The sequence below is a fragment of the Choloepus didactylus genome, chromosome 1, assembly GCF_015220235.1.
Source record: "Choloepus didactylus isolate mChoDid1 chromosome 1, mChoDid1.pri, whole genome shotgun sequence".
NCBI classification, from domain to species: Eukaryota; Metazoa; Chordata; class Mammalia; order Pilosa; family Megalonychidae; genus Choloepus; species Choloepus didactylus.
In genome coordinates this window covers 233,729,051-233,756,861 of record NC_051307.1, presented here as the reverse complement: position 1 = coordinate 233,756,861, position 27,811 = coordinate 233,729,051, and the positions used below count along the sequence as shown (strand labels likewise).

Here is a 27,811-nt window from a genome sequence, read left to right as displayed (position 1 = left end):
CGCCCCCCTCGTCCCCCATAGGCCCGCGATCTCATCCCGCGATTCCTCAGGCCCTGTCCAGCTCGCCATACGAAGTTTGCCTCGACTTCCCCTCGCTAACGGCCGCGTCCTTCGTCGCGGCCCGGCTGGGCGACTGCACTTACCCCGGAGGCCCGGCTGGCGGGGGTGTCCGCTTGCGCACCCACCGGGCACCCGCGGCGGAGGCGGCAGCAGGAGGAGGAGGATCCGCTAAGCGGCGCCTCCCTCCTAGCCCGCAGCGCGCACTCGGTTCCTTCGGGGAGCCCCCGGCAGAACAGCAAAGAGGGGAGGCGAGGCAGCGACACAAGCAACAGCTGTTGTGCGGGGTTGGGCTCAATCCGGCTCTCGGGGCCCTGGTACAGCCAGGCAGGATTGGGAAGAAGGTTAGGCGAAGTGGGGTGCAAAGGGCGGGGCAGCGCCCGAGGCGCCAAAGGATGCCACCGCGTGGATGCCGCTGTCCCGGCTAAAGCCTCGGGACCCTCTTCCACGATCGCGGGCGCTGCAACCGCGGGCGCACGGGCCTCGCCTCGCTCCCCTGCCCGCTGCTGGTGCCCTCCGTGAGCCCCGCTTTGTGCTCCCCGCAGCCGGCGTGCACCTGGTGTAAGCAAAGACGGTCAGCTGATGGGCTGTGCGCCGATTGGCTGCTCCCGCGTCTCCTCCCCTCCCGCCTGGACCCCCTTTCCGACCTCCCCCTTCTGGCCTCCTGCCCCCCATCCCAGCCCCCACCAGCTCTCGGCCCAGCCTGGTGCTGGGGCACCATCTGTAGCCCGCCCAACAAAGGCGCAGCGCCGCGGGCCTCGGACTGCCCGGCAGTCCTGCGCTGCCGCCGCCGCTACTGCAGAGAACAGCGGGCTGCCGCTTTTTGTCTGGGGGACGACAGGCTGAGGCTGGGTTAGGGAGGCAAGGCACACTGCCGTTTCTTAGTAAAAGATAGATCGGAAAAAAAGCCAGTGCTAGGTGGCAGCTAGGCACAGTGGGGCCAGATGTCTGCACAGAGTAGACCTCGGACCAGAGGCTGAGAAACAGACAAGATTCAACCCGGGAGAGAGCCAAGTCTCACCATGAAATCTGACCCATAGTCTTAAAAGATATCGTGATTTTCTTGAATTTTGTATATATGCCTGGGTGTGCTTACACACGTGGCTATGAAACTGGTCCGCGTCCTTGCCCAGGGCAGTAGTGTTCAGACGCTTAAATGAATGATGAAGCCACTTCCGATTTAAGGAGGCTTTCAGAAGACGTTTCTGAAACTTTGTAATTACGTTTTCTGATTTGTGAGCTGTGAACGTTGTATTCATATATGCGGAGGATTGAGAGTGTTTGAACTAAAGGGTGTCTGAGAGCGATGGTGGGGGAAAAAGAAGGTGGAAATGGGCCTTTGCAAACAGCACGTGGACCTGAGTAGAATCTCAGACTCAAAGTAGCCAGCCTACAGCTGGGCTCAAGAGCCACCCTTCTTACTTGTATCTGTTTTAAGGTCAGTGCTAGTACACCATTAGCCCCTCACTACTGAACAAGTTCTGGCAAGAGAATGTGGTGAGCTTTTGTCATGACCCCCAAGCTTAGAACTTCTGGGGAATTTGAAAGGATACGTTTTACGGAATCATCTTTTAAAGTTCTTTGAAGACATGGGTTAAATTTAATAACACTAATGTTGTATTCTTGATTCCTACAGCATTTTTTGGTGTCTTTCATAGGTGTCTCATAAAATATTTGATGTCCCTAGATACCAGTGGGTCACAGTGTGACTTAGAAGGCTTTAAGGAAAAAAGATGTTAGGATTCAGGGTAGAAGGAGGTGGAGGATAGAGGGACAGCTGTACAAAAAGGCCTTGGGGTGGTGGGGTGATTCCGGGTACTGCTTATAAATGGATAAAAGATTTAAGAGCTTTCAAAACAAGTTGAGTCTAGAACCTTTCCCAAGATTCATGGCATGCCTTTGTCTCTCTCCCCCTTTCTTCTGCTGATGGTGTGTATCATGGAATTTGTCTGAAAGAAGGTGGGCCTCTGGTGGAAAAACGGAATTTGAATGGTCTGAGAAAGATAGAAAAAAGGTTTCTTAGGAAGTCTCCTTCGTTAGGTTTTCCAGTCTGTCTTCCTGGGAACAGAAGGAAAATGATGCAGGATACTACACATTGAGGCTTTACAGAGATGGATTCTGGGGACAATTGAGGCAATCAGTGGTGGTGGGAAGTGACTTCTTCCAGGAGTTAAGATCTCTGACAACCTCACAGTTCTCAAAGAGACTTCATGAGTATGGCTTGATACAGCTAAGAAGTTGTCAGGCACTGATGTGTTATACTGAGAATATAAATTTTGAAACCAGGCAGACACTGCTTTCAGTCCCAGCATTGCAGTTTATGAGCTGTGTCCCTCTGGGCAAGTCACTTTACATCTTTAAGCCTTAGTTTCCTTGGCCATAAAGTAGGATTAATAACAGTATCATTCTCAAAGGATTTTGCTGGTTAAATGAGAGTGAGCATGCAAAATGCTTAGTGCAGTGCTTGGTTGAACAAATATAAGCTCAAGGCATTAATAGCCAGATAGTGAGGACTAAAGCCAGATATCAAGTCAGACAGGGGGAATGGATAAAAGATTTAAGAGCTTTCAAAACAAGTTGAGTCTAGAACCTTTCCCAAGATATGACAGAATATCTTAAAGGTACCGCTGCAGCAGTGAGAGAAACAGACTCTATCTCCCTGCTGTTTAATCCATTTCTAAGTCAGCATATCATTTACTTAAACTAATTTGCCTCTTCCCCAAAGCAAAACTGAGAATGGAAGCTCTGCCTGTTTCTACTTGACCACTATATTTATTTGTCTTTAGACAGAAGTATTATCATTAGGAAGAAATGCATTATTCAGAGATGGGGAAGGGGATTTGGGGGGAAGACAGGGATTGCTGTGATTTGGAAAGTTTTCTGTGAGTCAGAAGAAGAAAAATGCAGGCATAACAATTACAAAGGAGACTGAAATTTGGTCAGTTGTAGGAAATCTGATGAATTGTCTAAGTGATTAATTGGTACGAATTTTAGAAATTGCAATTTTATAACTCTGCAAGGGGATTTGGGATTCTTTAAACAGACACTAAAAACTACTTGTAATTGGGATAAATGAAGAGGAAATATTCAGTTAATGGACCCCCATAATCAAACCAAATTCATTTGTTTCTTGCTTAGAGTCCCTCGTCTGGATTATTCCTAGTAGGCTCACCCAGTCCTGAATTCCTGAACATATTAGCTAGTAAAAAAAATGATCTCATTTTAATGTTTATTTATTTCGAGCATTGTAGAAGACCTTGGAGGCTTTTAGGGAGAATGGAAGTGGAAAGAAGGGCCCAACAGTTCCCAAGAGAGCCAGGACTTACTGTTGATGTAAAGAGGCATTCTCACCCCTAGAGTTGGCTGTGTTGAGACCCAACAAACCCCTCTGGATTCTCCCAGAATGCCCTTGAGGTTCTTTAGCTTCAGTTTGAAGAAACACTATAATTGGTATTAGCCTAATTGTACTGATCTGTGTGGTAAAGGAAGGAATAAAACAAAGATGGCACTTTAGAGAGTGATGATATTTGAATACGTTTAAAAGAACATCTGTACTTTAAGAACAAAATTGTAGTATGCTATTTAAAACCATGTTTTTTAAAAAGTTGAGAATATGTCTCTTTCTAATTGAAATATTAATAGACTGCTGGTAGTCAGTGTTCTTTCCAATCTGTGAATTATTCTTTTAGTTTTAACACAATTACCATCAAGCTCTTATGGTTGAAGATATGCAATTTATGTGACTATTGTGATCATTGTTAACTTTCATACCAAAAGGGTGTTCTCTAAAAATCTTTGACAATTGAGTGGGTTTACCACACACACACACACACAGTTCTTGTTCTTCCAGTTTTGCTCTGCATATGAAATCATTCCAGCATGAGAGAACATGTATTAATTGAGGTTTCCATAATTAAAATTAAGTTTAGCATTTTAGTCTCATGATTTGACTTAAAACTGAGGTGGTAAACCACCTCAGTATGCCTGGAATTGTCTGGGTTTTAGTCTTGAAGTCTTGAAGGTCCTGCATCTCAGGAAACTCTTCAGTCCTGGACAAATCAAGATGGTGAGTCCCTCTATGTGAAACCAGCATTAATAGGTTCATGACACTGTTAAAATTTTAGCTGAGTCACAGCCTTGCAGATATACCAGATACAGACCATTTCCATATGCCTGATGGGATAATGGATCCTATTTCTACCTGTAGAATTTAATTGCTGCGGAGAAACTTGATGGTCATCTAACCCAACCTCCCTATTTTATAGATGAGGATACTAAGCCCTAGAAAAAGGACTCTTATCTGTCCATTGGTAAAGCTAGACTAAAAATCTAGACCGTATGCTCTTCGAGGGCAGAGATCATATCACAAGCTTCTAGCACAGTGCCCAGCACGAAACTGGTTCTCAGAAAACATTTGTGAAGGAATGAATTGAGTAAGTTAATCAACAAATGTTTTTATGTAATTGGATCACATTATATTATTATTATTATTAAAAAGTCTTTGAAAATCGAATGCTTAAGGACCACATAATTCTACTAACGTTTTATTGGTGAGAAATCAGGTTTTTATCAATTACTTGCTATAACATAGATTATAATAACATTTGATTAGAAATATCGCTTTTGATTATTGAATTATAGATAAATCATCGTTTGGATTACCAATTTGCCATATTCAACTTTTTCTATTTTAATTATTATTTAATGAAATTTTTTTCATTGTTTTTCATTATATTTATCTTTTCATTATTATTTATCTTTAGACAGCCAAACCTTACTGAAAAATGTCAGTGTATTTGTTTTTGTTTTTTTTTTGCTATTATATTGTAAAGATTTTAGTTGACGAGAGGATTTTAGAATCAAGTTTCTCTGATTTCAAAATTTGCTCTCTGCTCTGATTTCACTTTAGTCTGTATAGTAATAGCTGTCATCAATAAAGTACTTACTTCGTGCCTAGTGTTACACTTAAAAATGTTTCGAGTATTGAGAGAGATAGAACAGTATAATGGTTATGAGCCAGAACTCTTGATTTGGGCTGCCTAATTTTTTATTCCAGCTGAAAACAGCTATGTGAATTTGAGCAAGCTGCTTAAAGTCTCTGGGCCTTTAAGAGTACCTGTATCATGGAGTTTGAAGAGGATTCAAGAGATGTGTATATGCCTAACATATAGCCAACATTCAAAAAATAGTAATGCATTCATTAATATAATGCTAACCACTGAAACTAATAAACCAAAGGCTCCTGGTGGCTTACACAAGGCACATCTATTTCACACCCATATAACAGAGTGTGTGCCTGGCTGGGCAGCCTCCTCCTGGTTATTCGGGTCCCAGGCTACTTCCTTGTCTGTGTCCAAAGACTCCTTTCCTTTTAGACGGTGAATGGGGAAAGAGGGAATGGAGGATCAATTGGGAAAATTTTATGGGCCAGTCAAAGAAATGGCTTAATCATCTCTACCTATATTCAGTGGTTGAGAACTCATTTACATAGCTACATCTTAGTAGCAAGGAAAGCTGGAGAATGTAGACCAGGTGTGTGCCTGAAGGATATAGAAAGACATTTTGCAACATATAGCAATCTATGTTAGAAATATACCAACACGTGATAGAAATCTAACCATCTCTCCTTTTGTAGGCTATCCTTAGACCTCATGAACAACTCTGGTGAGGTAGGAGAGATGAAATGACTGGCTCAGGGTCACTCAGTAAATAAGAGACCATCAGTATAGCAAATAAAATGTGCATAAGATACCTACTAGAGCTGGGCTTTCAAATTTTTGGTTTCTTTTAAAATTGTTCTTGGTTGATCACTAACCTGCTTGCCTTTACCACATTGCCTTCCCAGACTCCCCAGGAATTTCTAGCAGGGAGAGGAGAACCATCAGCTACACCCATCAGCAGCTTGGACTCTTAGCATCCTCTTTCCTTCAGTAATCATAAAACTTGTAAGGAAGTTCAGAATAGTTCCTCCTAAGGAAATGGTTAGAAACTGTTGCACTGGAATGCACTGCCTCCATTATCATAAATTTTGATTTCCACACTTACTTTTATTTAGTCCTAGGTGCCTCCAAGGCTATGAAAGAAAGATTGGCAGATAGAGTAGAAACAACTGGTTTATACACATTTTACAGAAGGACTGAAGCTCGCAATTGTTTTCTACATTTCAGCTCGTAGCTTTCTCTGTCTTTTGTCTCCATTTTGCCTACACTCCATTTTATTTTTATAATGGCGACTCATACTTTTTATCACTGAGAATGTTTACAGTCCCTTATGAGCAAAACATTGTCCATATGCCATTTTCATGGATAACTAAGTGCTCACCTTCTAGACTAACCATCTGTTGAAATCCTTATTCTATTAAGTTCCTTTTACATTGTACCCATGAATCTGTATCCCTACCCAAACCTTGCACTGCATGCAGGCTAGCTTTTGGAAAAGGGACTTAATTTTTGAGTATTGTGACTTTGACGAAAGAAGAGCTACAGATACATACATGACATATAAATGGTGACTTATGCTAGTTACGAAGAATCAAAGTATTATGTGATTCAATTCAGCAACAACCACAGGATTTTAGAGCTGAAAAGAACTTTAGAGATAATCTGGTCCAATCTTTCATTTTATGGTTGAGCAAACTGTAGTTTCATGAAGGCTAACACTTCCACATACTTTACAGCATGTGGGAAATTTGACTGGATTTAAACCCTTAACCAAGGTTACACCACTGGCTAATAGAGGAGTTAGATCTAAAATCTAGTTCTCTTGATTTGGGGGATGTTTCTCTAACAGTAGTGTGACATTAACTGGGATCCCCAGATCTTCCAGGGGTTTGTAAATGTACTCTTCAGGGTCTGCCAGGTAGCTATAAGAAATTTGTATTTGTTTTAATTCCAATACTAATCTGAAAAATTAATATAAGCATATTCAGAATCATCTGGAGGTCCTTTCTTGTAACTGACTACAGGTAAAGGGCTGCTGGTGCAGGGTCTATGTTTGCGTTTATGACCACGTTGAAGCCAAGGAGTGCTGCTTACACTATTTGGTAGCTCTTAAGAGAAAACACAGGATACTTTTAATGTGTAAATGATGTCTTCTCATTGGTCAAAGGCAAATGATGGCACAGCACATTCTAAGAAAGGAGGTTTCACAGAGATTTTATATGTTAAAAGTGGTGGGAGGGAAAAAAAAAAGGGATGAGAGAATAGAATCACCCCACAACACACAGTAATCTAAGCATGCTAAAACCAAAAGAAATTGGTCAGCAGTACCTTGTTCATGCTTCAAGAGGTGACTTAATTGTAGGGAAACAAAGGGGGAAAGTTCATCGTCCATTTCATAAAATGGATGACTGAATTTGAGATTAACTAGCTTTGTAGTTTTAGGTTGTTGGGTTTTTTCACTAAATAGTTGTATTTAGGTATAATCACCATAAAATAAGCTGCATTTTCAAAGTGCAAAATTTGATAAGTTTTGGCCTCCCTATATGCCCATGAAACCATCACTGCCGTCAGAGACACATTATCCCCAAAGAGTTTTTGTGCCCCTTTGTAATCTTTCCTTCCTACTCTTCATGTCCTCCGCTTCTTAACTTGGTACTCATCTGTTTTCTATCACTATAGATTAATTTGCATTTTTAGAATTTCTTTCACTCAATTTAATTATTCTGAGAGTCATCCATACTGTTGTGTATGTTAATAGTCCATTTGTTTTTATTGCTGAGTAGAACCCCATTGCATGGCTATATCACAACTTGTCTGTCTGTTCACCTGTTGATGTTCATTTGGACTGTTGCCAGTTTTTGTCTACTACATATAAAACAGCTTTGAACATTTGTGTACAAGTCTCTGGATACAAGCTTTCATTCTCCTGGGGATATACCTGTGTGTGAAACGGTTGGATCATATAGCAAGTGTATGTTTGATTTTTTTTAAGAAACTGTCAAACTGTTTTCTTACATGGTGGTACCATTTTACATTCCCACCAGCAGTGTGTTTAAGTGTACGGTAGCTTGCTCATTAAAAACTCTTGAAGGTGAATGTCTTTAGGCAGGTAGGAAGTTCTAAATGATTTAGTCAGTACCCTGCTACTGTCTTACACCAGACTTGATTCCCACCCTTATGTTACCCACTTGTATGAATGTATGATTTATGCATTGGCTTCCGAATATGTCAGTCACACACTGTATGAATGTACAAATCTCCAAAGTGCCCTGCACCAAAGTCAGAAGATACGAGAGTGCCACTGACTAGCCGTGCACATGCCTCTCAGCCTGCCACCGACTACCTCTCAGCTTTAACTACCCCTGGAAAGTCAGAGTCAAGGCATCTGCCAGCCTGCCTCCTCACATGGTTGCTTTTTGAATCAAATCCAACTGTTCAAGGAAGCACTTTGCAACCTATGGGATGTGTAGGCCATTTTTTTCATGATGCCTAGATAGTGGAAGTCTCTCTGAGAGGTGGGCTTGCAGGATGAGGTTCCCACAGACTGAGGCAGCCTGCACGACGTGGACAGTGTGTACACAGGCCAGCTGCACCTGCTCCTTTCCCCTGAGTTCCTGGGCAGAGTTCAAGGTACAAGAGGCCTTGGGGCCAATGACTCAATGCCCTCTAGGACAGCAACTCCTAGAGTCCAAGGGGAGTCTGGGATTAGAGGGCAGGAAGCAATTTTCTGTGGAATCCCCCCTCCCCCCGGTATTTAAGGTTTATTTTAATAATAATAGCAATAACGATTATTAACTATAGTCTATGAACAAGGTATGGTACAATTTTTGCATGAATTCCATGTAATTCTTATAAAAATCCCATGAGAGAGATAGGTGTTATCATCCTCGTTTTTCAGATGAGATTTTTCCTTTGGGCCTCAAGAAGATTAAATAACTTGCCCAGCTCGCTTGTCTGATTCTCTAGCTCATTCTCCTAACTCTGATATAATCCAACATCTCTGATCCTAGCTGTATGAGAATACTGCATGATATAATAATTCAGGTTATTATTTTAGAATAATCTGAAAGGCCTGCACCATTGTGGCCATATTCACATAGATACATCTGTTGGGAAAAAAATTAAAAATAAAATTTTAAAAAGCAGATTGAAATGGCAGTTAAAGAACTTATCCCCGATACAGTTTCTCAATTCTTTCCCAAAGGAGGAATACTGCTCACATTTTATTAAAATAGCAATGATAGTCACAAATAACAACATTTGAAAGGCAACAGCAGGGGATTTAAAACATTTTGAAATTTAGAAGGCAATGAAATTTCCATTTACAACACAGGAGCATTTTGTCTGGTGCATACTAAGTACCAGATGAGGGCCTGCTGGTTAATTCTTAAGGGCTGAGCAATCACATGGAATATGGTTTGCCAAGGACTGGTACTGGTACTTTCTGGAAGGTGTTCTGTTGAGACTACAGTGAGAATTTGATTCTAGGCTTAACTTTGCCACCTGTCTAGCTTCACTTCTCTGAATCTCAAGTTCTTTATGTGTAAAATGAGGCAGTTGATACAATCTGTGAAATTCATGCTTTTTAAAAAATTTTTCAGAACTTTCTGTTTAAATGAAATCATAAGGAAGCACGATATCAAGACATAAAGTCAGATTTGTCTGGGTTCTTCGTTGAAATAAACAAATCTTCTCAAGCTAGTTTAGGCAGGAGGAAATTTACTACAAGTTATTCATGAGGCTGCAGGGTCTCTGCAAGGGCTGGAGAACTGGGCATAGCTGTTCAGCCAGGAGAAAGCAGCTAGAGAAACTGCCCTGCCATATTGTGAGCCTGTTCTAACGGAAGTGACATTATTGTTGTTGCCCATCACTTGATATATCCCTACTAAGGCCTACAAACCAAAAGCGCTATATATTCTTCCCAAATGAGCCTGCATTGACCTTGGCAGAAGATCTGAGCCCCTGGCCTGCAGCTACCCTTTCATGGAGCACAATTGTGCACCGTATTGCTTGACGGAACCTAGCCCTGTGCAGAGAAGCAAGTCAGCTATAAAGGGGTAGAGCCTGCTCACGATATCCACTAGGTGAACTCACTGAAGATGGCTGCAGCAGGCACCACTGGTCAACCTTCCCTATCACTACTCCTTGGTGATGATGGGGCTTGTCAGCTGATCACCCTCTGAGCATGGCTTTGCAGATCAAAGTCAAAAAAACCACTGAACTAGATTATTTTTATGTTTCTCTCTAGTGCTGAAATTCTTTGATTCTATGCATTTCGAAGATGGAATTAAAATATAGGTATTTTAAGGAGTATTTTCCTATAGGACATGGCTAATTCCAATATAGTCTCTGTAATTATCAGTGGTTATGGACATTATACCCAACGAGTATGACTTCGTCTGCATTTTCATTTTGGTTGAATTGCTCAGTTAGGTATATCAGAACAAGAACATCCAATTTACATAAACGGAAAGGAAAGGGAATGCAAGGAAAAAAAACTGGAGGATGGAGGGGGGACATTTGATAAAGATGCCGTATGGGGTTTCTTTTCAGAAGGGTATATTTTGGGCCTTTCAAGGGAAGCATTTTTAAGTTAAGAGCACTTGCAACTGCAGTTATAGGAAAATTGCTTACCATGTTTGGTACAGATTCAGATGTAGAAACCCCAAGTACAAGCCTCCAAAAATCAAAAGAAAAGAACAGGCATACTTAAGCTACCTTAAATTCTATGACGACCTGTTTACATATTTCTCACTCTCCGTTGTCTCTCAGTTATCAGAAAATAACTATTCAAGCTATCAGCAAAGCACCACAAAGACATCAGAAATCAGCGAAGTCCTGTATTATTAGACATGGCTTCTCCAGAATAGTATGCTAACTTGGGATTTAGTATATCACTGTGGCTAAGAGCTTGGGCTCTGTTCAATCCTAGCTTGACCTCTTCCTGGTTCTGACATCTTGGGCAAATCTCTTGACCTTTGGAAGCTTTAGAAAACTTATTCATTAGATGGGTATAATGTTAGTAAACTGTGTCATATTGTTGTAAGGTTAAATGGGATAACTTTTTTTACATTAACACATTGCCTGGGACATAATAATTGTTATCTAGTACAGCTATTGGAGCACCTACCCTGACCTTGGAGAGACTGCTGCCAAGGAAATAAAAAGTGGCTCCACCACTCATATGAATCAAAGAAGTTACATGAAGGAGAGAGATGTGGCATTCAAAAACATGCAGCCAACCCCCAGTCCTCCATCCTCAACAAGACATAGAGATGGATTGTCCTTCTCTCTTTGAGATTTCTTTAACTCTGTAAGATCATCATTGCTGTTTTTTTATGGACTGATTTCTTCTTGATCCAATTCAGTAAACATTAATGAGCATCTACTACATGCAAAGCACTACAGCCTATAAACCAGCAGACTAGACAAAGATGGATATTAATTCAGCAAATATCTGTTGACTTTCTTCTATGTTCTGTGAACTGTTTTTGGCTCTGAGCTTCAGCTGGGCCCTTGAAGATCATATGTAGGCTGTGGTGGAGATGTAGGGGGAATGATGTCAAAGAAGCAGATTTCAGGATTAACTCTGCCCCTATATATGTGGAAATCACAGGTAGGGGGATCAGCTGTGAGACTTTTGGGAAGGCTCTGGCTAAACTGGGACGAGTTGGTCATGATAACAGATTTTCCTTTATTTCCTTTTGGACCTGCCTCCATGCCATCAGGGAATTTAGGTCCCTGCATTCGAAATGAAAACACAGAACTAGGATGCAGCAGTGATGTAGTGCTAAGAGCTCTGGACTGGGATCCAAGAGAGCAGCTCAGACTATTGCTATTGGGGTGACCCTTGTCAAATTGATTATCTTTCTGAACCTCACCGTTCTTCGCAGTAGAAGCAGAAATACTTACTCCCTGGGCATTGGAACAGGTTAAATGAGACAATATGTGTACAAGTGCTTGACATATAGAGGAAGTGCCATCATATTTTTTAAGGCTCTTTTTTTTGAATAATAAAACATACTTCCCTGGCTTAAAAAAAAAAGCTTCATACACATATGCCTGTCTGTATTAACCTTCCATCATTTGTGCATTATGAAAATAAATAAATAACAGCCCTGGAGATGCTGTTTAAATGCTTCAGTTGGGGATGTTCCAAGTTATTAATCAAATTGCAAACTCCACAAGAGCAGAGGTTATTTTTTATGTCTTGGGTATCTCTTAAAAGCTTCTAGAATTTAGCACTATCAACTTTGGGGGATGCAAATTGCTGAGATTGGTTTGTGATGCTCTGGTAATAAAACATGTGGCAAATATTTAGTTTTTTTTTTTTTTATGTATACTTTAAGCCACAAGTCTATCTCCATGAAAGTTATTCTGATATAGAAAAAAAGGGAGTGAGTTCAGATTACATTTTGAAACTCCCTTATCTAAATTATTGCATTTTAATCCCCTTATCTCTGTGAGTTCCTTGGCATGTGTAAACCCGATGACAGGAAAAGATGGCAGAGACAAGGACAGATGTATGCCTTGCCATGCTAAGTAGTCAGAAATTCTGTGCTCATGAGCCTGAGAAAACACAGGTGAAATGTCAAAGCTGACAGTGTGGGTCCTGGAATTTATAAGCACAAACAAGCCAGCCACATACAACCCCATCTTGCCCAAAGGGAGATAAACTTCTTTGTAATTTCTAATTTTCTGTGAACTTAATATGTTTGTTGGTCTGCTCATTCAGGAAACTCTGATGGGTTTTCTTTATAAACACCAGTCAGGGGTGGCAGAGGAAATGTCACCCCTTAGCAGCTAGCTTGACTTCTCCTGTATTATTTCCCCATCTTTCCTTTTCCTGCTTCCCTTCATCTCTTCCACAGCCAGCTGTTTCTGCCACTGACTTGATGCTAACCGCTCATCCTGCGTTCTTGGCAGGTGTTGTCTTGTGTTGGCTGTGTTGATCTTCATGTTTGGTCTCTTGTCCTGACCAGTAAATCACCTGAGCCAGATGCTCTTATTGCTAAAGGCACCTCAGATTCTGAGAGATGGCTCGTCACTGGCTGATTGCGATCGTCCCCTAAACCAGGCTGCAGAGAGCTGCTAAAATCGCACTAGAATCAGCCCCTTCCAATGCTTGGAGGGTGTTTCTGAGTTTGTGCCATGAATTGTAAGAGGTTATTCCCAGTGCTGTATTTTTTAAATGGGAGAAGGGGGGATCCACTGAATGTTTACAACTGCCAAAAGAGCTCTTGTGACATCAAACTGCCTTAAAAGAAGTGCTGTGTTTGAGACAAAGGAGGAGAAGTTTTAGGGAAGGATAAATTAAATTATTCATTTATTCAACATAAGTGCACAGTACCTATTCCATGAAAGGCACTGTGCTGCGAGACATACAAATGTAATAAGTAGCGCACCAAGACAGATGTAAATCATCTTAAATGTGAGTTCTGTAAGGAGACTACTGCTTTTCTGGTTTGGCTCATGGGACTGCCAGAATCTTTATAATACAGGAGTCACAAAATAAGATTTCTGCAGGGGGCAGGCAGGTCAGTGCCCAATCGGAGATTATGTACACTGTTTAAAGTAGGCAGCTACTATTCTGTTCTATTAGATGATCGTCTTGTGAGAATGTGTGTCTAGTTTTGCCACTTCTTCTGATATTTCAGGAGAAGCTGGGAATTCAGATTTTAATATGAAAAATTCCATTTTTAAATGTGGCAAGATTGCAACTAATTCAAATGTTTAAAAGTGCTGTAGAACAACTCTTACATGTCTTTGGGTTATATCCTGCTCCTGGGCTGCCAATTTGTAAATTCTGCTCTAATAAGCAGGGTTCATCTGATCAAGGTGTATTTGCTGATATTGAGACTTCATGGAAAAGACCAATTGGTATAGATTGCCCAGAATCTGTAATGAGAATGACTCAGTTTACTTCATGTAACTGCTAGGTCAAGACACATGAGTTACAGTCGAGTAATTCATGATTTTGGTGAGGGGGTGGGGGTTGGTTCTCAATGCACAGTGGAATGTTTTTGCGTATTTAGCTACATGTGACCTGGAAGCAAATTTCACATTCCCGCTCAGATAGTTAAGGGAAACAAAAACTCTTGGGCTCCATAGCTAATTTGAAGGTGACTAAAGCTATTTCTCTGGGAGTTTCTCAGAATGGGTTTAGAGTGGCTTCAGCCAAATTCCCCACTGATGCTTTGAACTTAGATCCCGAGCATCATATCCGTTACATGAACACTTTCCTTCTCTGAGTCTGGCAAGGGAAATGCATGTGCTCAATTGATGGATTGGTGGCTCTTGAGTAACTTTTGGAGTTACTTGGATGGAGCCTCTATTCCTCATAGACCCAGCCAAATTCCATCTTTTTACCTGCTGCCCGTATTGTGCCAACATACTGAGCACAGGATAGGTAGAAATGTGCCTAAACCACATGCATAAATAGTCCCATTAACAAGTGAAACAATGGGCCACTTTGTCATCAGTTATTAATTATGAACATTAAATTTGCAATACTAAATCGGATAATGATTTCCCCTCTATTCCTTAGGGTGGAATAGGAAAAGTAGGTGGTGTATACTTCAGTTACATTTTTGTAAAGTAAAATGAGTGGAGCAATTGACCACCCTCTAGTTGGGAAGAAGCGAAGATGTTGCTAGTAAATTTGTTCAGATTTGCCTTTCTTAGAGTGGAGAAAGCTAGAATTCAGGCAGAACCTGTGACCCATACAGAAACTGAAGTTAATTATTTTACCTTTGATCCACCTGGATTAGACAACCTTATTAGCCAGCTCTCCCACATGAGCAAGGGAAGAACATGATTAATATGTTTGGAAAGGGGTCAGGGGGAGAGGAAGAGTTTACTTGCCACAAGATGAGCAAATGCAGCAGCAGCAATGTTTAACTTTAAATCTTTGTTTTTATTTTCTTAATTAAAAAAAAAGGTTTACCTTTTTTTTAAATAATAAACAGAATAGTAAATTATGTTTCCCAACTACCAGTGAGTGATGTAATGTACTTTTGACAAGTCTATCACATTTTCAATGTTTATATTTTTTTCCAAATTTTGTGTGCCCTCTTTATCAATGGTTATGCAAAATATGGTTTTAAAAACTCTTGAGTACTTGCTATGTGTCAATGGCTTTACAAAAATTGACTTGTTATTCATTCCCCAGATCTCATGAGGCAGATTTTGTTAACCTGCTTTACTTTACAAGAGCTGAGACTTAGAGCAATTAAGCAACTTGCACAACGTCTTGCAGCTAGTAGCTTAAGCAGGCAGGATTTGAATCCAGCTCTCTCTCTCTCATAGCAGCTTTATTATCAATGAAGAAATATCCATGTAGCCAAAGTTTCAGAGAAATCACTGTACATATTTACTTTTACTCACAACAAAGTTAATTTGAGTCCAGCTTAGCATATACATTAAAATTGGGGAGTTAACATCTAAAAGTTAAAAAGGTGGCACTGAAGCCCAGGTTTCCATTTAAGTTTAGAATTGATCAGGAATATAGTTGATAACCTCAGTTTTTAGGCAAATTAATTGCAATAGTGAAGTTGAACTACCCTTTTCCTTAAGGAAATATGGTAGTTGGAATTTATGCTCTGACTTTCAAAGGCCTAGAGTGAGGTTTGAGGTGAGAACCCACCTCATGCCTGGGCTAATGGAAATTTTTAGGCAGGTCATTTAGATCTGGTCTCATCAAAATGACTATGTCAAAATGTATGTAACTCAAATAAAAGCTGGTACTCAACATAGACCAGTCCTTGCTCAGTATTGTCTTAAAAGAAACATATAATCCAGCGATCAAGAGTAATTTAGACAATCCCCATCTTTACTGGAATCTCTTGAAGAATGTTACAGCAGATACACCCTGTAACTCCTGTCACCCTTTATTAAATTGCCTTTCCCTACATCTCTCACACTAGTAGCTGCCCTTAAAATTTTGTCTCTTCTACTGTCATCACTACAATTTTTTTTTGTCACTTAGCCAATTCCTTGTTTTCGATTCCTTATCCCTATTCCCTTTTCTTCTACCACTTGTTTCTTCCCTTTCATGAATAAATCACATCTTTTTAAAAAATACATATATATTCTTACTACTTCTGTTTCGTCACTGGCCAGATTCCCATCACAGAATCCCAGGAACCAAGCTATCAAAGACAGAATTCTCACTAGAGAACTGAGGAAGGGAAGGGTGGGAATAGTTGTACTTTAAGTATTTTTGCTCTGTCACATGTACAAATCCTATGCTTAATTACTAAGGCTTGTACATAGCAGATATGCCTGAACATCCTCTATCCCTGAGCTCCCCTGCACCCTCACCCTGGGCCAGCCTGGCAAACAGCATGGAGTTCAGAGACAGAATGAGAGTCATGACTGGTGACAAATTCAAGTCCCTGGAGCAAGATGAGGTCAGGCTCCCAGGTGGACTGAGTACCAGCTATGGGTTGAAACTGAGTGTTGGGGTAAACGTGACAGTATGGTTTTTTGAGTGCAGTTTTTTCATAAGGTTTGATGACTTGGGTTTTAGGCAGCGTCAAAATGCTCTGATGCCAGAATAACCATTTCAGAATGTCATTTACTCTTCCTTTAATGCACCCTGGTAATCTTGCCTCTCTCTTTTCCACTTCTGTCTCTCTTCCCAATTTCTATATACCAGATCAAATATGCAGTTGGAATCATAGAATGTCAGGCTTGGAAAGGATCTTAAAGATCATGGAATTCATTGTTCCCAAATTTCATACCTGGGCTGCTTTTTAAAAAATGCAAATTCCTGTATTCCATTCCTCACAGATTCTTATTCATAAGTTTCGTGTGGGGCTCCTGAATCTGCATTCAAAAAAAAATAATAAAATCTTTCCAGGTGCTTTTGTTAACCATTTTGGTTTGGCAAGTCTGGGTCAACTTCACTCTCTACCCAGTACTTGAATTCCCTCCAACAGCAGCCTGCAGATGGTCAGCCTCAGGAGGGTGTCAGTGATGGTGAAGGAAACCCGAATGTACGAGTACTTACTAATTGTTAGACACTGAGCTAACAGCTTTGCCTAACTCACCTCATTTTGTACATACTACAATCTCAGGAGGTAGGTAAGATTTACTACATATTTTCCCGAAGTCTTTGATTGTGTTGTGAACTCATTCTCTTCTAGGTGTTGCTTGGTTATTGCTTGTCCTATGAGGCATTCCCTGACTAATCTACAGCCTGTTTACATGCCTCTCTTTTGAACTTCTGAGACATCTGTACTTACTTCTTTTCTTCCATATCTTGTTGGGAAGACAGTAGAGTTTAACTGATAAGAGTGTGGATTTTGGAGCCAGACTATATGGGTTTCACTTCCAGCTCTGGTATGTAAGAACTGGCTGTGTTGCTGTCAGCCCACTAACCCCTCTCTGCCTCAGTTTCCTCATCTGTAAAATGGAGATATAAATAGCACCTTCCTTGTAGGGCTGATGTGAGGATTAATGCATTAGTGAATGATAAGCACTTAGAATACAGCCAGGAATAGGATAAATGCCAATAAATATTACCTGTTGTTATCTTATTATATCAATTTTAATTGTCCATTTACTTGTTTTTTCTTGTCTACTAGGCTACAAACAAGCAGAAAGCAGAGATTATATCTTGTTCCATCTTCTATTATAAATGTTCTATAGCTGGTCATTCTTGTTATAATTCAGTTCTGCCAAATTCCTTCTCAAAGAGGGTTCAGAATAAAGCATAGAGACCTCCATCCCACACACTGAGTTCTCTGAACATTTACAACACTTCTAAATTATACCACTCCAATGGCAATTAATACTGTACATTATTCATTTATGTAATTGTTATTTAACCACAGGACCGTGTAAGTTGACCTACTGCTTTGTATATCAGACAAATCTGGGTTTGAATCCTGGCCCATTCACTTGCTCTCTGTGTGGCTTTGGGTGGGTCATGGTACCTTTGGGATCCTAATTTTTTCTCATCTGTAAAACTGAGATAAAACATCTACCTTATAGTATGGTGGTGAGAATTGGAAATGGAATTGGAAAACCTGTTGCACAGTGCCTGGTGCAGAGTAGATGCTTAGGAAGAGGTAGGCATGTTTCTTGTTACATGGAAGGCATTCAACATGAATGGTTGTTGATTTGGTCTTGGAGTCTATCCTGCATTCTTCATTCATGTGGCCTGATTTCTTTAAGTACTACGTTAAACTTAATGAGCATCCCGAACTAACTCTAGGAAAAAGGGAACATTTGTGTTATATACTCATAAAAGTGAGCAATTTGAGGTTTATTGTAGATGCTAGGATTTTTCCATTCTAAAAGCTATTATACCTGTAGAACAATTGATAGACTTCCAAGGAAAAGAGAGAAACAAACTCTTGATCTACTGCACTCCTCAGAGGTTATTTTCTTTTTTCTTCTCTGAACTTCCAACCTTTTTGTACAGAAATTTGGGTCCCCAAGGGCTAGAAAGCTTTCAGTTGTACATATTCAGAAAGGTTAGAAAACCCTATTTGCATTTACTATTTATGAGCTCTGTCTTCCTATTTTCATGTGCCCATGTGATGCTTTGCTTTTAAGAACCTACAAAGGAGAAGAGATTCATTATTTTTTAATGTAAAAAGGATGATGGCAAACTCTGCAGTATAATATACAACCAAGCTGTCACTCTTGCCCTTGAATTTGTATTACCATTATTCATTTAAGAAACTAGTGAACTACATGCTATCTTTACAAGCATAACTTTCGACATAAAAGCAATATGCATTGGAAATAGTATTCAAGGGTTAAATTGCAGTCCATGACTCACAAGAAAATGTTCATTTCTCTGAGTGATTCTATAGTATTAAACTCGAGAGCACATTTTTCCATGTAAAGCATGTATCTAATAAGAAAAGCCATTAGCTTTGCTTTCATATTTCTCTTTCAACATGGGGGCAGCTGCCATTTCTGTTGATAAGTTTCATTCAATTTCTAAGTGCAAGGAGAATGAAATCAAAACAGTCAAATGAGTCTGAGTAACGCCTAACCCCATGGTAATCTAAAGTATTCTGAAATAGAATTTAAACTGTATATATTTTTGAAAAGCCTTTCTTCTAGGGAAAAATATGGGTTTGTGCTGGCAGTCTAAAGTTAGTTAATCGGGAATCCAGTCCTGTCTTGGAACAGCTGCTGCCTGTAACTCTGTACATGTTCAGTTCTCATATAGCCCTCTGACTTCAGCCTCAAGGAATGGCTGGCATGCTATGGAATAGAGGCATTCCTCTCTTTGCATGGAAATAGTTCTACATTTTCTGGGGTCAAGTTTTGGCTCAGGTTACACACAGTTGTGTAGTTTTAGTGTTTATTATAGTTTAGGTTTTTTTTTTTCTGGAATTATTCTAAAACAGCTGAAGTATCATAGAATTATCTTCTCATCTTCTCTTGCAGTCCATCTTCCATTGTCCCTTGTATTATTAATCTCTATTCCCTAATACACTGAATAAATCACTTTCCATTGTTCATTCTATAATTCATTCATTCAACCATAATCTATCACTGGGATTGGCAAACTGAAGCCTGCTGATTGTATTTGTACAACTTGCGAGCTGAGAAAGTTTTTTGTTTTTTTTTTAACCTTTTTAAATGGTTGAAAAAAAAACAAAAGAAGAATAATATTTTGTGATGCATGAAAATGATATGAAATTCAAATTTCAATGTCCATATGTAAAATTTTATTAGGTAACAGCCACACTTGTCTGTTTAAAAACTGTCAATAGCATCTTATGTTCTACAACAGAAGAGTTAAGTAGTTACAACAGAGATTGTATGGCCCACAAAGTCTAAAATATTTACTATCTGGCCATTTACAGGAAAACTTTGCCAACCCCTGATGTAGATGGTGATGCTGAAAATCAGGATTGTTTTGCTTTAGCACTTGTTTAGCCGTAGACTCATATTGAGCTGGAGATGATCTGCACAGTTCACCTTCATCACTTCTTCTCCACATCCTTGTCCATACCAGACCCCAGGCTGTTCGGGAGTTCTGTCTCCTTTTCACAGTTCCACATCCACCAGCACTGCCCTAAGTCCTCTTGTTCCCATCCCATTGCCTTACATCTATTTTTCTCTGCTCTACTCAGACAATTTTGTTTCACACTCAAGTAGGGCTCTGCATGGCTTGATCCCAAATTTGTTCCTTTCTGGACAGCTCTGCAGCCCCTCATCTAGCTTCACCCACTCCAGTTCTAGCCGTAACCACCAATAATGGCACCCAATTACTCCCTCATTGGGAAAGGGAGCTTGAATAGTAATCAAATAAAAGCCATGATTTTCTTTAAAGGGAAGGCTCTGAAGCTGGGCTTCTTTCATTTTACATTTGTTTAGTTGACTGTTGGTTTGTTTTTGTTTTTGTTTTTTTTAAAGCTTATATGTAGAAATTTACTATCATACTTGTTAAATTTCTTATGATATGTTTCCATTGCTGCCTGCAGAGAAGGTTTTGAAGTTTTATTTTGTTGGCTGTTATGCCACTGTCTCCCAGAGTTTTATGTTCTAAAGATTTTTGTAGATGCACATTCAACATTTTAATCTGATGCACTTGAAAGTTTAAACAATCTATCTTGTAGCACTCTCCTGGAGACTTTCCTCCAATTCGATATTGATCTATTAAGTGGCACTCATTGCAAATGGTTTGTTCAAATAATTGCTAATCCCTGTAACAGCATGGATTATGGAAGACTTTGGCAAGTGCTTTGCTAAAATTAATATAAACTATATCTAGGCCCTTCTCCTGATCCAGTAACTTAAAAGTTTCCATCAAGCTATCCATCAGTATGGCAGGGTCAAAGGAGAAATTTTTGGAATCATATAGACCTGGGTTCAAACACTGTGTCTGCCACTTCACCTAGGAAAATACTTCTCCAAACCTCAGTGTGGTTGTGAGGAGTCAGTGAAATGAAGTGTGCGCTGCTAAGCAATTAGAACATGTATTACATGCAGTAATTCTCCAATAAATGGTAGCTTTACTTATTACCAGTAATGAAATTGGCAAGAAAGGAATGAGATTAGTTTAGGATGCACTCAGTAATTTCACATTAGTACTCATGAGAGAAGAAATTTGTTTCTAAATGTCCATATTCAGTTTTGATAATGGATTCTTGAAGTTTGTGTCCATTTGAAGTTGTATATACTATTGTGGGCTTTCTGCAGTCGACTCTGATGGAATATGACCTCATATACATCTGACTCCAAACCTTTGGCAAATCTGTTTATTTTAATTCTTAAATGTTACTGATGGTATCTCCATTTTCAAATCCCCATGGTGTGTAATTAGCTTGAGCACATGCAAGCAAACAGATCTTTTTGTATCACCTCCTTTTTTGAGAGATTTCCCCTTCTGCTGAAAAACTTGATTTGGCATTAAGAGCTCAGGATCAGGAATAAAAACATCTAGGTACTGATGCTTAATCTGCTCTTTAACTAGCTGTGTGCCCTGAGATGTGCTGTGTAACCTCTGTTAGCATTAGCTTATTTCTCTGTAAAATAGTAAGGGTTTGTCTTAGTTTTCTAGGGCTGCCATAACAAAGTATCCCAAACTAGATGGTTTAAACCACAGGAATTCATTTTCACCATTCTGGAGGCTGGAACTCCAAAATTAAGGTGTCAGCAGGGCCATGCTCCATGGGAAACCTGTAGGGGAAGAGTCCTTCCTTGCTCCTTCTCAGTTCTGGTGTTTACTAGCATTTCTTGGCTTCCTTGGCTTGTAAGATGCATCAGTCTGCCTCCTCCATCTTCACAGGACTTCCCACTCCCCTCCCTGTGTCTGTCTGAGTCCCTTCTCCCCTTCTTTTAAGGATACCAGTTGTATTAGATTAAGGGTCCAACTGATTCCAGTCTGATCTCATTTTAACTTAATTGTTTCCATCTGAAATAAACCTATTTCCAAATAAGTTCACATTTGAAGTACTGGGGTTAGGACTTCAGCATATCTTTTAGGGGCCACAATTCAACCCATATCATCGTTTACTAAATGCTTCCCATGAGTTCCTTCTCGTTCTAGGACCCATGATCATAAGCTCTCCATTGAGCATACACAAGAAACCCATAGGAGAAGTTTTGTAGGGAAAGACAATGTGTGGAACAATTCAGTAATCACATAATTTTCATGAGGACACTCAAAATAAGGCAGGTACGTAAACCTTGCAGGAATTCAGAGGGATCTGCTGGTGTCAGACTATTTGTGGTAGACTTTATGGATTAAGCTTAACCAAAATAGAGGATAAAGAGGGTAAAGTTTTGGTGTTAGAAGTATTGTTTATTCTTGTTTTATTTGTTGATGTTTTAATCCTCTCCAAGGACAATGTCAGTGCAAGATATCTGCCTACCACCCTTTAGAATATTGTCTTGACCTCTATTCAGGATTGCTGGCTGACTTCTACCTTGATCTAAGAAACAGATAAGGTAGTGCAAATTATGTCCAAGCACACAATTTTGATGTGGTTTATAATTTTGATTGACATTAAATAACATTTAACACATAAGAGCTCATGAAGCTAGGCAGAGCAATTTAGAGACCATCTTCTGGCCTTGGCAGTATTTGTTCTAAGCAACACTGGAAGGCAAATAGCTCGGATAATTACTACTAAGTGTTTGCTTCTTAATGTTGAACCAAGGCTGAGAGAAAAAGCAAAGGAATAATAGATGGCATCAATTTAGCTTGCTCTTTTGAGGGGTGCAAGGAAATGTGGTGGTTAAGAATAGAGGCTCTGGAGTTGGACCACCTGGCTTCAGATGCTGGATCCATCATTCTTAGTTGGGTGAGGTTGGAGAAGTTACTTAACCTTGTGCACCCAAATTCTTCATCTGTAATGTCGGTGTAATGGTAAAACTGTTATAGAGATTTCATGGGGGTGAAATGTGTTACCTCATAAAGGGCTTAGAATGGTAGCCAGATCTGGAATAAATCCCTAGTAAATGTCATCTACTATTATTGTTAATGGTTTTTCTTTTTCTTTTTGCATTCTCTCATAAATGCATACACATATTATTAATAGGAATTAAAGTATGGAAACAGGACATGAAATAGAAAGGAGAAATTTGAAAAATTCCGAGTATTTCTAAAGGCATAAATTGTAATAGGTGGGGCCAAGTCTACTATAAATTCTTAGGAAATGATCTCACTGACAGTCAATCCCTTTACACATCTTTATTCTTGAAGTCCAAATTATTGCAAAGTTAAAAAACAGAAACTTAGAATTTTGAATGATGTCTTTGGACCTTACAAATTGTGTTCCATCTACCATTTTATGTATGAGGAAACTGTTTTTTTTTTTTTTTGACCAGGAAGAGAAGAGACCAAAACTCCATCAAAAGGAGCTTTATTTTGAGGCTGTTCACAGGCGGGCTGAAGCTAAGATGGCGACAGGTCCAAGCGAGGGGAGCGGTAGGGCTTACATAGGATGGTTGGCAAGAAGTTCTTTGTCCAGGGAAGGGAGCTAGCAGGCTTAGGTTGGCAGTTTCTTGGTGGCTACTTTGGAAAGGGGGGTTGCTGGCAGGTCTCCATTGGCTGGCTTGAGAGCAGAAACTTGGGAGCGGGGACTTGGGAGCAGGAAAGTTTAAAATTTTAAACGTTATCGCAAACTTACGGAATTCCTAAGAGCGGAGGGCTGTGGCTCATCGTGGATCTGCAGAATTTCTAAGGGTGGTGGTGGGGTACTGCCTAACAGAAAGCAAGGCCCAATCCATTAAGGGACTGTCACAGAGACGCAAGAAGTCAGGGGTGGCGTGAGATGCAAGAGTTCAGAATTGGAGATTAGAATCCTGGGTATCAAGTTCTACCTCTGCCACTCACTAACTGTGTGGTCTTGGCAAGTTACATAACCAGAGTTGTCGCTTTCCCCTCTGCAAAATGGGCCCAATAATCTATTCTACTGCAAAGGCCATGGAAGGGAAAAGGTCAGGGAAGGAGAAAAAGCACTTGAGTGCTGTACCATCATTACTTTTTGTTGTTAAACCCCAGAGCACCTGGCTTTTTCTAACCATGAACTTTGGACAACCCAGTTAGAAACAAAGATGCTCTTCTAAAATTTGAGAAAAAAAAATTGTGCTGAAGGTGAGTAAAGAACATTGGATGGGGAAACAAAGACCTATAGTCAAATGTCATCTGACTCTAATTCTGTGATTCTATTATTTAATTAAGATAACTTACATAGAGGCCTTAACACACTGCTGGGCTCAGAGCTGATGCTGTGAAAGCATAGTTCCACTCTCAGTGCTCTTTTTCTGAATGATATGAGATCATTGAGGTTAAATGCATACAGAGAAAAGTTTAATATGAGTGTTCCTTGAAGCTTGATTCATTTTCTCATCTATAAAATGGGGACAATAAAGTACTACTTCATGCTATGAAGATTAGATGTGTTAACACATATAAAGTCTTAGACTAATACCTGGCCCGGAGTAAGCCCTCAATAAATGGTGGCTGTTATTACTATCGTCATGAAAATGTCATTAGTTAAACATGAAAAGAGTGCAACAAATATCAAAACGCAAGCATTCTTTTGCCTAACCTGTGGATTCACTTTAAAGACTGACTACATAAAGGGTTTAATTACACAATAAAATAATTAAAAAAAATTTATGGTAAATGGCTTAAATGAATAACTGAAAATAAATCATGTCCTTTAGATATTCTTGGCAGAAAAAAAGTCACTGTTAGCTGTTAGTTGGGTACAATAGCTACTCCTCTTTCAGGATTTCTGTGACTCTTTTGTCTTGGGTTATTCAATTGTGTAATCAACACTGGAAGAATGTGGTAGGGTGAGACATTAGATGTGGGACTGAAAACAGCATAAAAAATTAGGGGGCATTGGGTGAGAAACTCATCGGCTGCTGCAAGGCATCTGGTAGCTGTATATATAAAGCACTCCACACATTCTTTATTCTGTAGAATAAAGGTCTGGGTCCCTTAATATTTATAATATGTTTTCAATCTGTATGTGTTTCCTTTTTGAAGCCTTCTGACAATTCTCTTTCCTTCTCTCTTCCTGTCTCTCTTCCTCTCTCCCTTTTCATTCATACCACTGTTGGGGATAAAATGGGGTGCTGATGAGGAGCAGTAATAAGAAATAATGGGAAGAACTTAGTCCAATGTTCATTTAAGGTGTAAGAAAGGAAACCTCTTGAATGGTGAGGAGCTTTTAGGCAGCAAAAGGCTCATTGCTTGATACATTTAAAATGAGTAAGAAAAGCACTAGAAAATACCCTTCAAGCAAGAACGCTGCTTTGTCGGGAAGATAGGTTAGATGCCTCGGTGGATTTTGCCCATCTTGACCTTCTCTGTTTTGATGGCACAGAACATTAGTTCATTGTATTGTGTACTCAGAATATTGTTTGCTTATGCAAAAACAATTTAAAATGCAGCCTATAAAGAACTGTGTGTATAAAACCAAATGAATTTGGCTCACAGTGAACTCCTGCTGAATGCAGAGTTTAGTTCTCTTCCAGGTTGGAGGTCACCTGTGAATCTATTGAAACAAGGATAGACTCAACTTTCCTCAAGGAGTTGGATTAAACTGTAGAGAGGGCACATGCAGTATGTACACTTGAGCATTTCTTTGCCATTCATTCTCTACCACCTCTGTTTTCTCTCATGAAATACAACTTGACCCTTCTTCTTAAAGCCTATGTTTCTCCTAGTTGAAAGAAGGGTCATAGTTGAAATAGTACAATGCACACTCAAATATCCTTTCCCCACAGAATGATTCAAGACAACTAAGTATCAGGGAAAACAGATTTTTCTACCCTTTGCATATGTTTTGACTGGTAACATCATTGTGTTGGATTTCATTTTCACTTGCTTTGTTATCCATCATCACCTTGACAGGGAGAATGTTTTCTTTTCCGTGATCTTCTCTCTTAAAATGAGTGTGAAATGTAAAGGCTACCTGTTGCCATTTAGGAGTACAGTTTTTCTCTAAATCCACTTAACATTTGAAGGCTTCACATCTGTTACTTTGTAATAACATTCTCCTTTATGGACCAGGTAGTTTCTAGAATGGTGCCACATGGGTCAAATAGATGGTGTTAAAATTCCTAAGCTTCAGGTTGTTTTAGATTTTCATCCCAATAGGGGAAGAGTGCTTGGTTATATCTTACATTTGTATAAAAATAGATGAAATATATTTCTTTTCTTGTGCCAGTTCTGATCAATTGGAAGTGACCGTCTTGAGTGCTGGATTGAGTTTGGCAGTTTATGGACTCTGTAAACAGGAGTCCTAATTGATTTTGGACATCTGCCATGCATGAGGGATTGGACAGTGTCCTGTACTGGCCATTCCTTCTTTAGAGGCTCCTGCTGGAAGATAAGAAGGATGTCACTGCTGTCACAAACACACTGAAATTCCTGGCCACAAGAACAGGAAAACCACAGAAATCTGGCCGCAACTTTTGCCTAGCTTTTAACTCTTCTTTCTCCTCCTCTCTTAGCCTGACTGATATATCCCAGTGAGTTTTCCAAACAAAGAAGAGCAATTATTGGCCTCAATGAAAAAGCCCAGGCAGTGCTTATCAGGTATGCTCATCAAGATAAACGTTTATCTGCAATCCTCCTCCCCAAGCCTGAGGGGGCATCTTAATCACTGAACTATTCAGGTTGCAGCACTGCAGTGTTTGCTCTGAGTGTGTTTTCAGAGGCCAGGGTAATTCTAGTGCCTGCAAATGAAGATAAGAGACTGGTGGCTGAACTGAGAAGCAGTTGCCAGCAGATAAGAGCATATTATTCCAAGCCAGAGGTTAATGGGAATTGTCTGATTTTTCCAATCCTTTGTTCCCATTTTGACAGCAGACGTGGCCTGAGCCAAACCCAGGATCCTATTTCCAAGAACACCTGTCGCTTCATGGATCAAATGTAAGAGATACGCTTTGGGAATCCCTTCTGTTCTAATAGCACCGTGTCTGTCAGTCGAATTCTGTCCGCATTCCTGGCGTGCGTTTTCCTTGGGCTGCCCGTCTAGTCGCCAAGTGGCTAATGGTCTCATCGCCAAGTGGCTAATCGTCTCTTTGCTGCACGTTATTGTCTTGCAAATCTTTAAAAATATTTATTTAACTTTCTTTTTGTTTCTGAACAGGGTGTGGATAAATGACAAAAATATGCTTCAGTTATCACTTAAATATCTCTGCCGGCTTTAGCAAAGAAACTCTGGGAAATAGTAATCCATGAAGGAGTCAAAGTTTACTTTTATACTTGTATTTAGGATAAAGTCAGTCACACACACACAAACCCACCCACTCCAGACCCAAAGATCCTTTCCATTTGAGCCCAAACCTGGGGAAATCTGGCCCATATGGGAATTGTTAATGATTGTTCCTTGTAGCGGAATGACTAACATTAGTTTTCAATGGCTTGTTTTGTTTTGTTTTTATTCTGCTTGTCTGCATAGCTGCAAATGGATTCTGTTATTTTAAAAGTAAAAATATTTAGTGGACCAATCTATTACGTGAAAGGTACCATTTACTAGCCTAAAAAAAAAAAAAAAAAAAAAGAATAATCAGGTTATTTCACCTGGAAAAAAGAAGAAGCATCTTGAGAAAGTAAAAGGCCCATTGGCTCTGTTCTAGAGACTTCAGCATTGTGTTTTTTGTTATCTACTATACTATAATAACACCGTGTACATTTATTGAGTGCTCACCATGTGCCATGCATTGAGCTAGTTTTCCATGAATGATTGCACTTAATCCTTATGGAAACTTTCTGAGGTAAGAATATGTGTCTATTTGCTGGTTAAGGATACTGCTTAGAGTGATGAAGCTACTCGCCCGTGGTCACATAGCTAGGAGCATGAACTAGA

General features: G+C 39.8%; 1 protein-coding gene and 1 long non-coding RNA gene across 6 annotated transcripts in view; one reads left to right on the top strand and one right to left on the bottom strand.

Moving 5' to 3' along the window:
- LRRN1 (leucine rich repeat neuronal 1) overlaps positions 1 to 598 on the bottom strand; it is a 37,854-nt gene extending 37,256 nt beyond the window's left edge. Inside the window, exon 1 of the mRNA XM_037800552.1 lies at positions 144 to 598. The gene's annotated coding sequence lies outside the window, so the exon portion shown is untranslated. The remainder of the gene's footprint in view (positions 1 to 143) is intronic.
- Positions 124 to 27,199, top strand: LOC119507462. 5 transcript variants are annotated; one of them, XR_005211250.1, is made up of 4 exons: positions 124 to 618; positions 26,451 to 26,535; positions 26,809 to 26,871; positions 27,092 to 27,199. It is a non-coding gene; the product is annotated as an uncharacterized LOC119507462 (long non-coding RNA). The 5 variants fall into 5 exon arrangements; XR_005211246.1 differs by having other exon boundaries at positions 26,806 to 26,871; XR_005211249.1 differs by having other exon boundaries at positions 124 to 401; positions 26,806 to 27,191.
- Positions 27,200 to 27,811: the final 612 nt, after the last annotated feature.